Below are 12,425 nucleotides of genomic sequence, written 5' to 3'. Positions count from 1 at the left end.
TGTTTATAATTCATATTAAAACTTTAGCATTCAGGCACACACATCCAGGCTGGACAGCAATTTATATTTCTTAACCCTCTGGCCTAGATTTGTTTGGTTTACTGCAAACAAAGCCCTATCTGTGACTTTAAAAAATATTTAGGTACTATCCTACACTCCTCACAAGTGATGCTCAGTCCAAGCTGCTAAAGGTCTGACACGTAAATAAGGGAATAAGCCCCAGTTGCCTTTCTGAAGGACAGCTATTTTGAGCAGCAGTTTGTGATGGCCCTGCCAGCTGCACACACAGCCTGCCTTGCATCTGTGGCCCATTCTCTGTGAGCACTGCCTTTGTTTTGATTTCCTAGTTTGTGTCCCATTAGTTTTAAGGCTGGATGTCACACTGCCGTTAAATCACTGTTTTTGAGCGGCGGTGTCTCCCAGCTGACCTCAGAGCAAAGGCACAAAGACTTGCATTCTCTCCACTTTCTCTGACAAGCCAGGGGTGCTGAGAGCCTCCAGCTCACACAGCAAACTTGCTCTGACTCACCACACAGCAACCCAGATCTCACACAGATAATCAAAATGAACATTAATTTACGAGAACAGCTCAAAGTGGAAATACCTGAAGGGAAAAAATTACATACACAATATTTCACTGAGAGCAGCTTCTCAAAAGGAAAGGATTCGAACATTTCCGATGAGCTAATGGAAACAGCAAAGTGACTGTTTGGAAAAGGTTTTTAGGGGGTTGGTTTGAGGGGGTTTTAAATGTTTTATCTGCTTTTGCTAAGAGATGAAGCAAGCTCACTATCAGCAAGAGTGATTTCTGACAGTCAGACAACAAAGCTAAATGAATTTTATGCTTCTGAGCTTATTCTAAAAGTCTGAAAAAAAATAAAACTAGAGCTTTCATCTGATGAACCTGGACAGGGATCACCAGGATCCTGCCAAGGTTTAATTTCTCATTTTTCGTGGATTAACATCATTGTTTTTATAGTTCAGGCTGTTGCATAGTGACACAGGCTCTAAACAGGGTGACAAGAAACAAACCCAGCCAAACAAATAACAATTCCAAGATGCAGAAATGCCTCTGATGGGTGTTTAGAATGAGCTTATTTTACAGAAATTCACCTATGAGTTTCCTCCAGTCGTGGAGCAGAGCTTGGGCGGGGATGAGGAGCCTCCGGTGATGTACAGCTGCCTGCACAGAGGAGTCAGCTCCCTGAACTGTGATGAGCAATTTGTCTCACAGCTTTGATCCAATGTCACTTTAGCTGACACTGACTCCAGGAATTAATTTCTAACATTTCAGAGTAACCTAGTAAAAAAAAATAAATATATAAATGGAAGCAGTGCATGGCAGAGATCTGTAGATAACCTATCACCTACTGCAGGTCTTGACAGCAAAGTTAAATATCTCCTGTTACAGCATAAAAGCTCTCAATTTCTTGAGCACATAAATACATAACCCTACCCAAGGCAAAGTATCAACAAAGTAAAGCAACATAAAGGACAAAATATTTTAGCCATATGCTCTAAGCTAATACTGTGTTGGTCCTATGTATGTGAGAGGCTTCCTGAGTGGAAGAACAGATCCTGTATTTCAACTCTCTGCCCACTGGAAAAGGACATCAGTTCCATCACAATGGAATTGGACTAGAATATGTTTGGGGTTTAATTACAAGACCGTTGCTATAGAGCTTTAATTATCTTGTTAATGTGATAAGTGCATGAAAGCCATAAATATTTCTTGCTCTGGCTGAACTGATCAACACCAAATAGAGCAGCAAATACTGGCTCTGGAAGTCATTCAGGAAGGGAATATAAACCCTCGTTAAATTCAGCCCTACTGTTACGCTGTCATTATGCTGCAGATGGATCACAAACCCTCTATTTCAGCATGTTTTGGGCAAAAATCTTTGGCATTAGCAAACTGACACTGAGTTGTGCTTCAGGTTGTCATGCTTGGCCATCATGAACCAAAGGCAGTCACACCATTCTTCAGCAGCCAGTGAACATCTGCAAGGTACAGATCTTAGAGCTCTCAGTGAGCAACCTGTGGTCCTTTCCTCATTCCTAGTCCCCTGTATCCAGGCAGGAGATGACAGGAGAGAAACATTGCTGGCCCACAAACACACAAGTAAAATTCATCCACAATTCAATCAACAATCTCATGTAAAAGTCTTATTCTAACAGTGTCAGATAGGACAGGTTTGACTTCCTGCTATTAACTCCCCCATCATAAAGGTAAAAGTTTGTTCTTTAGCTTTAAGCCCTAGTTGTGAGATAACTTCATTTATTCTTAAATTAAATAGCTCCCCAAAAAGCAGGGATGAGCCAGAGGATCAATTGTTACCTAATAAAGCTGTAAATCCTCCTCTATCTGAAGTGGGAATTACCAGGTTCAAGGGGTACAAGCACTAAAGAACAACTTTGGGAGAGAGGGAGGAATCAACTGAGAGCAGAAGTCAAAACCACTGTATTCCTGAAGCACTGGGAAGGAAATGTTGACAAACACTGGGACTAAATGATGCCACCTGGATAGATGAGGATCCTCAGCATGGCAGACAAATGAGCCTCTCTGATCACTGTTGTACCTGCAGGGGAGAAATGAACCATCGAGGCCAAAACTATTGAAGTAAATACGCTTCAGACTGAAGGACTGCAGTCCAAGGGCTGCTCTAACAGATGAAGAATGATATGATTTCACCCTCCCAGCAGTGCCACAGGCCTTAGCTCAAGGCCAAAGACACAGCAGAGAGCACACAGTGACCAGCACTGGCTTCAGTGTGTTCTGGAACCTACTGACTTTAATTGCAGAAGAGAAAATATTACAAATAATCCTAACGTCTTTGCAATCTCTTTATTTCAAACACATGGCTTGTTATCTGCAGCCTGATGTAACACAGCTAGAATGTGCCTTTTATGAGTAAGGGAACCTAGGAAAAAATCAGAGTCATTCTTCAAAAGGGGAGATTTGTAATGGATGCTGTGTATGAATGAGCCATTATGAATTTTAATACATCATATCAGCTTTATGAAGCATCTTTTTGACCCTTAAATGAAATTGAGTAGGTGTGGATGAAGTGAAATGCTCACAGACCAAAATCAAGCAGTGTTTCTCTTGGAGAGCTGTGCCTTACTCCAGGATTACTGCTCAGAGGTTGCTACACAGGCACATGAAATATCACAGTCCTCCACACCAAGAAGGATTGTGAAATCTGTCCTTTCTGCTCATTAGATCAGCAGAGAGGATGCCTAAACCTTTTAGCAGCAAGTCATTGAGGAATTAAAGTTAAAACCTCCCTCTTAATACACTGGGAAAAAACAGGTCCAGGCTACAGAACTCGGAACAACGTCACAGGCCAGATTTCACAATCAACACAAAGCTACTCCTTCAAAATAGATGGACTGCAAAGCAATGATAAACCCCCATTGCCCATGCCCTGCTTTTGAGCTCTTAACGTACAGAGTAAGTTACAGCTGCCTAATTAACTTGACTATTGCCCCCTAAAAATGCTTTCTGTCTTAGCTCTCCTTCTGTGCAAACAGCACAATGTTAATTTAATGGAAAGGTCACATTATACTACAAGGAAGGGAGTGACATTCCACTGTGTCCTTCTCTCCCTGCTCACAGTCCTCCCCCTACTGCTGCCGTGCATGCAAGGCATTTTCTATAAGCATTTCATGAATAATGAGAAACCATCTATCCAGGGAAAATCCTGCCTTCCACCACTTGCTGTTGCACATCTTTCTGCAGTCTCAACAAAAGCAAAACACCACCCACTTGATTGTACACAATGGTTTTCCCTCTGCAAGCCAAACTCAAGATTTAATTATTACACTGTCACTCCTGAATGCCTTCATCCACTTTGCCTGCACAGGGAAATATTCCAATCCAAGAACAGGTTTCAGAGTTCTTGAATGTGGAGCAAGTTACCCTGAAACTCATTTTCTTTCTGAGGGGAGTGATTCCTCATCTGCCATGCAGTGTTTGGGGTGGAATTAGCCCGGTGTCCCAGCTAAACTTCAACTTGCTTCAGCTGCTGTCTGCTCACTGAATCTCACCTCTTCTTTTCAGCTGGATCCATCATTCTTCATCATTTTCTACCCTGCTTTCTCAGGTAGCTTTGCTCTGCTCCATTGGCCACAGTTAACCAGGGATGGCTGATGTGACCTCTACATTCAGCCTGCAAGGTGCTTTTGGCATCATTTGGAGCAAAACTGATCTATGAATATAGGATTTTTCATAGAAACTATCACAACCCAACCTCTATCTACAAATCTTGTCCTGCATTTCTCAATCAGTTCTGATTATTTTATCTTGGAATATAAAAGTCTGCACATAGATCGTGTTCCCCTGCCCCTAATTAAGCAGTTACCATTTCCTGCTAGTGATCACAGAGCAGTTTCTTAGCTATGTGTATGCAAAAGAGCTCAGCTTTCCCTCCTGAAACATTTTCTTAACATTTCAGCTATGCACACATTCATTCCAGACATAATTCCACTGAACATGACATTAGAGAAATCCACCAGTGTCTGGTAAGATCAGCATTAACATTCCTTTGTGCTGAGTGACACAAAGGAACCAGAAGCTCATCCATAAATTACCAAGAGTTAACCTTACTGTCCAGTACAAGTTCTAAACTGAGCCTACCCAGAAACAGGAACTAACATTTGTTTCTTACATAGGACTTCTAGTCAAATATGAAAAGGTTTTTTCCCATTCTCACCCAAAAATAGCCATTCCATGCAGTGTTTACAGTTACAGAAAGTAATTTTTTGCTGCCACACTGCAGCTGGGGGAGCAGCAGATTCGCCAAATACAGGGAATAGTTTATTACCTTATCCAGACTACAGAGCATTTGTATGCTCCATTGCAGAGAAACAGGCACAAAACCTGTTAGAAATCTAATACTTTGAGTATTCACTGCTCAGTGTAACCTTTGTAGTGCACTTCCCTCCTGCCCCAGGCAGGATATTGCAGCTCAATTCCCAAAGCCAGGTGAGCTCTGAGGACAGCTCAGCTTTAATCACAGCAGTTAATGCGCCATGACTGGACCAGCAGCCTGACATTTGGCAAGTTTACTGAAACCTTCATAACAATGCATTATTACATTTGATATGCCTCCCTTAATTCATTATGGAAGCAGCCTTTAGGAACAGAAATTGAACTTTTGGAATTGATTAGACTGTTTTGAGCTTTAATAGCACGAATATTGTGTGGTTCTTCCTGGGTGGCTGCTGTTTCACAGATATATCAAACTAATTTAGTGATCATACACCCTTCATTTTTATAGAACATAACATTTTCACCTCGTTAGGCTCATTTCAGGAGTACCACCTTGCATTTAATATTCATGTTAGACAGTAAAATTAACACTTTTAACCAAACAAAAAAGGCCCTTTCTTAAAACCACAGTTCCATAAGCATGAGCCCCATCTTGAGTCTGATTTTTATCACACTCTGCAAGACAAAGCAAAACACTTGCAGGAAAAGCCAAGAGCTCAGGATAACAAATCTTTTTGCTATAATACCAGTTTTTCCCTTTCCATATGAAATTACCTAAAGATAATTCACTTTTCTAAGTAATTTTTTATGCAAGTACAAGAAAGGCAATGACTGTCAGTCTCACAAGGCCACGAAGAAAAACATTTCAACAAAACTCTCAGTACATGAGTGCTTAAATGTTATGGTTAACAGTAATAGAACCAACTACTTCAGCACTGAAGGACTGCTGCTCTTCTAAAACAGTCAAGAATTTCTAATCCAGGCTAACTACAGTTAGAATAAAAGATAAAATTCAGAAATTCTGCACCACCAGCTTCACTAAGCCTGCTAAGTAATCTCAGATTCTTGGCTGTCAGTGTTGTTATTCTCTTGTTAGAATTACTGCAGTATGATGTCATATTTCCCCATTTTGTCCATGCACATGTGCAAATAAGAATTTTAGTTTCTTAGATATGGTGTTACTGACACTTTTCAATTTTTTATTAAGGCTTTTGAAAATTAAGCCCAAGTTAGAAGAAATACATTTATGGTTCAGGCTATCAAATGAGCTTAATTAATAAAACCAACATTAGCCTAGTCTAACAGCCTAATGTAATATTTGTTGAAAGAGACAGAAAGCTCTCTGCCAGTGAAACTTAAACATGTATCCAAGTTTGATGACATATATCTAAAATTTAACTTTTCTTCTTGCATCATTTGCTCTCTTCCAGTTCTATGACCACCTCACTTCAGTTTCTGTGTATCTTTCATTCCTCTCCTCCTTTCACCAACTCTCACAAACCCAACTGCTGCAGACCAACACTTCTCTCACCTAAAGACACAGCGGTTTCTTTTATTGCACAGCCAAATTATCCACATCTGCTTGGTCACCACTTCCTAATACACCCCCATACCTCATGCATTCAGCCTTACTAACATTCAGTAACAGCACATAAAAGCAGAAATACAGTGGCACTTCATGGTTACATTGCAAATGTCTGGTGGCTCAGTGCCTCCTTGGATGGGGGAAAAGGAGGTCATGTAGGAGAGGGAGCCCAGGCCAATAGGTTTATTTCCATTAAAAAACCAAAAATCCTCCTAGCTCATCTTCTGCAACAAGAAACACATCTTTTGCTATTTTAAAAAGGGAAAAGTAATGTAGTGCTAGCCTTGCTAATACAGTTAAAGGCAACAGGAGACAGTTAAAAATAACACTTGAGCAACTCATTCTGTTTGTTGGAAAGCACGCTCCCCATCGAACGTGTACAGCCAGGGTTCCACTGGCTTGCTGAGAGCTGCAAGTGCACATCAGTTTTCATTGTGAGAAGTGAAGCAGAGACATCACCTCAAATGGAGATTGGGCATGAATCCTGTCCTGCCTGGGGTTACCAGCTGGCACACGAGTTATGGATGCAGCTCCTAGGAAAAGCCATTGGTGCAACACCCACAGCTTGTTCTGCCCACAGACACTGAGCAGAAACAGCTGCTTCTCCCTCCCTTCACTCCAGAAAGGAAAAAAACCCCAAAGGGCTCACAACTTGTTAGCACCAAAAGGAAAAAAACAACAACAAACCCAAAGAAGCAAATCCCAAACAATAAGAAAAAACACACCATCCTTTTGCCCCCTCTCGAAACAAAACCAAACAAAACAGAAAAGGAAACTAGAGAAGGTTAGGCAAAGAAAAACTATGTGCAAAATCCACCTATGGTAATAAGGGACAAGAAATCTCCATGGAAACCTAAGTCAGGCATACCTGTGTCCCCTCTGCACGGCAGAGCTTTCAGAGGGAGGCATCACACACCGTGACAAAGTCTTTCCGACATTCCAGGTCCCTCAGAGGCACCAAAGCATGCACCCTTTCACTGCTGAACAAGCAGTGAGAGTCTTTCCTTCACTCTGGATTTGTAACCACGCACGGGCCCAGTGTGTTTGCAGCTGCTTTTTTGGTTTTACCATACTCCAAACTCACCATCACTAACAGGTTTAGGCAACAGCAAGGTGAGAAACTGCAGATAATTGACAAAGGGCAGGTTTCCAACTACTGACTTTTCTTGCACTCAGGAAATTTATTTTGTTCATGCTCTGCAAGATTGTGCAAGCCATGACACAGTTGTGGGCTGAAAACAAACCTGTTTTGCAGATGCTTTTAGTTTTCACATTGGTCCATGTGGAGGGCACATGCAGCAGTCAGAGCTTCAAAGAAAAAGAAACCAAAACCCACAGAATTATACCCAAGTTCTCTCTTTATTCCCAATTCTTCATTAGAAATGCACAAGGAAAAACAAGATAAACTTGGATGGCTGGGAAGACTGAAAGCATGACTCTCACTGCTACAATCTCTTCTGTACACTCCCTGTTTTGTCTTGTTCCCTTCACTGTGTCCAAAACTCCAGCCCATACTAACACTGGAATTCTTGAGCTGACAGGTTGTCACATGAAGAGCCTGGCAAAATAGTACAGCAGGGAAAAAAACCACCCAAACAACCTCAAATCAAATATAAAATAACCCCTGCAAACAAAGCACATCTCAAAATTGTCACTTCCATGCTGCCAATATACATTTTTTTTGTTAAAAATATACTGAAGTGTTACCAGTGAAGTCTTTGAGATCGCCTCTAGCAAACAGTGGAAAGATGTGGAAAGGCCCAGTTTTACCTGTCAGGAAGTTACCAAAATACCCCAAGAGGTACTTGAATCTGAACATCTCACCACATTTCCTTCTACCTCATATAGCTAACACAGAAAAATACTCTAGTATTGGTATTAGTGCCTTTTCACTTCCAAGGAGTGTTGAGTAGCTTTTGGAAAGAAATACTGGGTTATCCATTCTCAATAGCATTTTGTTGAAGTTTCATGGTTTTTTTCCTTTAGGAATTGGAAGCTTCTGGGTATGTCTGGAGCTGGGGTGGTTTTTGTTTGTTTTTTAAGTGACTTAGGCACTTACCAGATACAAGGAGGAGACCTGTGCTGATCAGTACCCATGTACTGGTTCTCAATTCAGAAAGGATTAGGAATGTCACCACACCAGTGTGGTCTGGCCAGACCAGTTGCTCCATTTTGGAGAACATAGGAAGACCATCCACCATCAATGTTTTCCTGCTTCTCTCAGAGCAATAAGAAATTATTACTAACTTTCACATAAGAGAGATAGCAGGGGAAAAAAAATAAAAAATCTTTACATTAAAAGTTCTGCCTTGAAATACATGTTTTTAGTCTTCTAGAAAGCAAGGTTTTAAATTGGAAACACTGACAGATCTCTAACTGCAGCAATAACAAATAACATCAGTGTAATTTCTCTTGAAAGAAATTGCTCTACTTTCTCATCCAGTTTCCAGCTTAAAACCTTTCATTGCTGAGGCTTTTGTCAATCTTATCTAGTGACCCATTTACCCAAAGCACAGAATTACAGAACACAATATTATGACAAGTACAGAGCTGGCTTTGACACTAATAACACTCAAGATTTTGTGGACTCGGATTGTTTTTAGTGCTTGGTCAGAAAGGCCACCTTCCTTCCAATGCAAAAAGTCAACAATCCACCTCAGAGGTTTTGCAAATGAATTTGTCATGGCAATTAAGGGGGAGAATCTATCTAGCCATGATAAAAGGTGACTGACAACACCGTGCACCGCTACATTACAGAATAAGAGAGAGACCTTTAACACATTGTTCTGAACACTTAGGAAATCAAAAATACAGTCTGGAGAGCTACATTCCGTGACTTTCAATGAATCAGTGGTGTCTGCAATGCACACCCGACCTCTGAGGTAGAGGGGAACAAACCTCAGACTGAACCAAGTAACTTCCAGTGATCTGTAACAGGGCCTTGGAGGGCTCCATCTCACATGGACTGACATCAGCTGATCTTAACCCAACACAGAACCAAGCAGCCCTGCAGGGAGTCCCCTCCTCAACAAGGTTTGGAAAACCCAAGAACCCAAAATGCTCTTGGAAGATGCCTGGGGTATCAGTTCTTGTTAAAAGACATGGCCTGTCCAGCTCCTCAGGATTCTCCTGGAGAACGGAGTGGCAAGGAGCAGATGGAGAAGAGCCACCACATGGGCAGTCTAAAGCCATGAGGGTCACCAAATCCACATCACTGTGAAAAATGGCCACTCCATCCCACCTGGGATGGCTAAAAGGGGTCTCCTCGTTGTGGGGTTGGAGGATTTTTAATTTTTGTGGGTTTTGGGGAAGGTTTTGTTGTTTGGTTGGTTTTACAAACACAACTGCTACACACCCTGAGCTTCCCCTGTCCTTCACTGGTACTGCCAGTGGGTTGGACAGGGTTTATTTTGTTCCAGTGTGTTGCAGTGGAATGTAATTCTTCCAGTGTGCTGGCCCAGTTTAGTGTTTTCCCTGTAAGAGCCACCACATTCCCAGGAGACTACAAAACAACAGCTTCCAGTGTGGCAGAGAGAACATTCAAATATCAGCTCTGTCTTTCCTGACACCAAATTTACTTAATAAAGATACAAAAAGCATCTACGAACACACAGCTTTTTGCTGCCATCAAGTATATTAAAAATTGTCCTAAACATGCAATTATTCCATATAATGCCCTATGGCCATATCATTTTGTGAAATCATCCACGCTCCTTCAAGTGGTTTTAGCTCTTAAAATCGATTTTTAAAATAATATCAGCTTAGAAAGCAGCATTTGCCAGCAGATATTAACATACTCAAGCCCTGTTGAATTCACATTTTATCATCATCTTGTTGTTTACAAATTTTCCTGTCATTCATCACTGCAAATCATCAGCTGCACTTGTGGCTGAAGAAAACACTAACTCAGAAGGCAGAGATGAGTGCAAATGCATTAATCAGAGATCATGATTTTTCTACCAGGAATGTTATGCTCTCAGACACCTATAATTAGACATATCCAGTACCTGTAATCGTCTCAGCTATTCAAAATATTATGGGGACTGCTCAGTGTGAGTAGGAATGCAGTGAATTAACAATACAAAGCAAAAACACAGGTGAAGCAAAGTATTTTTAGACTTGGGCTATAAAAACACATTTCTGTTCTAGATATCTAAGAAAATAACCTACAAACAAATATTTCTGTACAAAACACTGGCAGCCTAAATAGTGAGACCTGATGTGTGAGCAGCATGAAATCCCTGGGCTTTCCCCAGTTTGGGGGGATGGAAGGAAGCAGAGGACAGGACAAATTCCTTTTTTTTTTTCCCCTTTTCTTTTTTTTATTCAACTCAGTAACCTTTTAGTAAAAGGGAAAAGAATTGTCAGCCTGAGATTTCCAGCACTCTGTAGCGCTTTCAGCCATGCTCTGCACAAAAGGGAACAGCAGGCGAGACCATCCTGCTCTGACTGCTTCATGAAGCTCAAACATAAGCCACAACCACACATTCAGTAATCTACATAGTTTATTTTCTGTTTTAATTGTGTACTTTTAATTTGGTCAAGTTACAGCCAAAGTCCAACTGGGTTTCAGAGCCCCCTCAAGGATCAAACCCTGACATCAGTTTCAATACCAAAAGAGCAATCATTACCTTGAATTAACCAGTATTTTCAGGATTGTCAGAATATAAAAGGGCATATTTTCAGTTAAAAATTCTTGAAAGCAACCTCTAATATTCATCAGAAAAGATATTTTAGAATTTAAGGGGAAAGAACACTGGCAACACTTGCTGGATGACCTCTGGATGAGCACAAGCTGGCAGATGCTGCTTGAGGTAGAATATAAAAATGAATGAAGTGAATGCAGACGTTGTTTGGAGCTGGGTCTGATGGCACAGGGGGGCTGCAGAGACTCCATTCTGCTTTTCCACACAAAATCGCTGAGCACAAACCAGCCCAGACATCTCAGAGAGCCTCAGCTCTCCCTGTGTGAGCCTACAGCACTGAGGAAAAGAGAACAAGCAGCAGAATGCTGCAAGCCCATCTCGAGATCAGTGACACAACTCTTGTCCCTGAGGTTTGGGAGTCAAGCTGGACTTGGAGGTGACTTGAGACAGGGCAAGACTCACCAAGTCAGTGACTGTTGCAGGACTGAGGAGACCAGGAGATAGTCAGTTTGTTGTTTGTATGGGTGTTATCAGAGAGAGTCCTGGCTCGCCCCCGACACTCTCCTGAAACCCAAACACAGAGCTGAAGTGAAATGTAAAACAGTTAATCCATCATCTCTGAAGCCATCCTACTTATCTGAGCTGTATTCCAAAAACTTCATTTTTTATACCATTCTTCTCCTCAACTTTTGAGCTGCTTACCCATCCCTCAGCTGCCAGCATTTATCATTCCTGCTTCTCAATCCATTCTTTACCCTCAAACCCTCACTACAATCCCTTTCCTTCCATTTTCAAGACTTGCTACCTTCCCCTGAATATTCTCCCTTAAGTGCATCCTCCTTATCTCACATTTTCTTTTTCACTCAGCCTGCTACTGTCCCTGCTCCACTTTAAGTGCTCTTATTAAGAACTTCAAAGATCAGTTTCAAAAAGCCAATTCCCAAGCCACAACATACCCAAAAACCAGTCCTGCTTTACTTACAAACACTGTACCACCATCAAATATTGTAGCCCATAATACATTTCCTGTGATTATCCACAGGAAGGCAGGCAAGAATGTTCCAAGCATTTATTTAAATAGAAATAATGATTATTTTTCCCTGGAAACAAGAGCTTACTTCAAATAAAAGTCTCTCATGTTTTAAAAGGGAACTAGGGAAAACTTGGAGCTTTGTGGAGAATCTCTCCAAGCTCCTGTTAAGGCTTCTCAGGTGGTTGAAGCACTTCTGAATGAATTATTTTTTCCCCCCATAATGATAATTTTCCCAGAACTTGCTCCCTTGGAAGTTTGCTGCTCCAGGCCAAGACCTTTCCCTCCTCCTGAGCAGAGCCAAGCAAATGCTAAATGGGCACAAAATCCTGAGGATTTGGCATTTTAGTGGCTGCTGGCACCTTTATTCTGCTGTTCCCAGGTGATTCT

At 41.4% G+C, this 12,425-nt stretch overlaps 1 long non-coding RNA gene across 3 annotated transcripts in view; it reads right to left on the bottom strand.

Annotated features, from left to right (window-relative positions):
• LOC147649928 (uncharacterized) overlaps positions 1-12,425 on the bottom strand; it is a 16,912-nt gene extending 4,487 nt beyond the window's left edge. For 2 of the 3 annotated variants that reach the window (XR_015277666.1, XR_015277667.1), the window contains exons 1-3: positions 12,124-12,425; positions 11,468-11,569; positions 1,114-1,300 (exon numbers count right to left, since the gene is read on the bottom strand). This is a non-coding gene — a long non-coding RNA (uncharacterized LOC147649928). The remainder of the gene's footprint in view (positions 1-1,113; positions 1,301-11,467; positions 11,570-12,123) is intronic. The other variant, XR_015277668.1, reaches the window with a different exon arrangement.

This window comes from Cyanistes caeruleus, chromosome 18 (genome assembly GCF_971803275.1).
Source record: "Cyanistes caeruleus chromosome 18, bCyaCae1.hap1.1, whole genome shotgun sequence".
Classification (NCBI taxonomy): Eukaryota; Metazoa; Chordata; class Aves; order Passeriformes; family Paridae; genus Cyanistes; species Cyanistes caeruleus.
The sequence above is the reverse complement of the archived record's forward strand: the minus strand, read 5'-3'. Positions and strand labels throughout refer to the sequence as shown.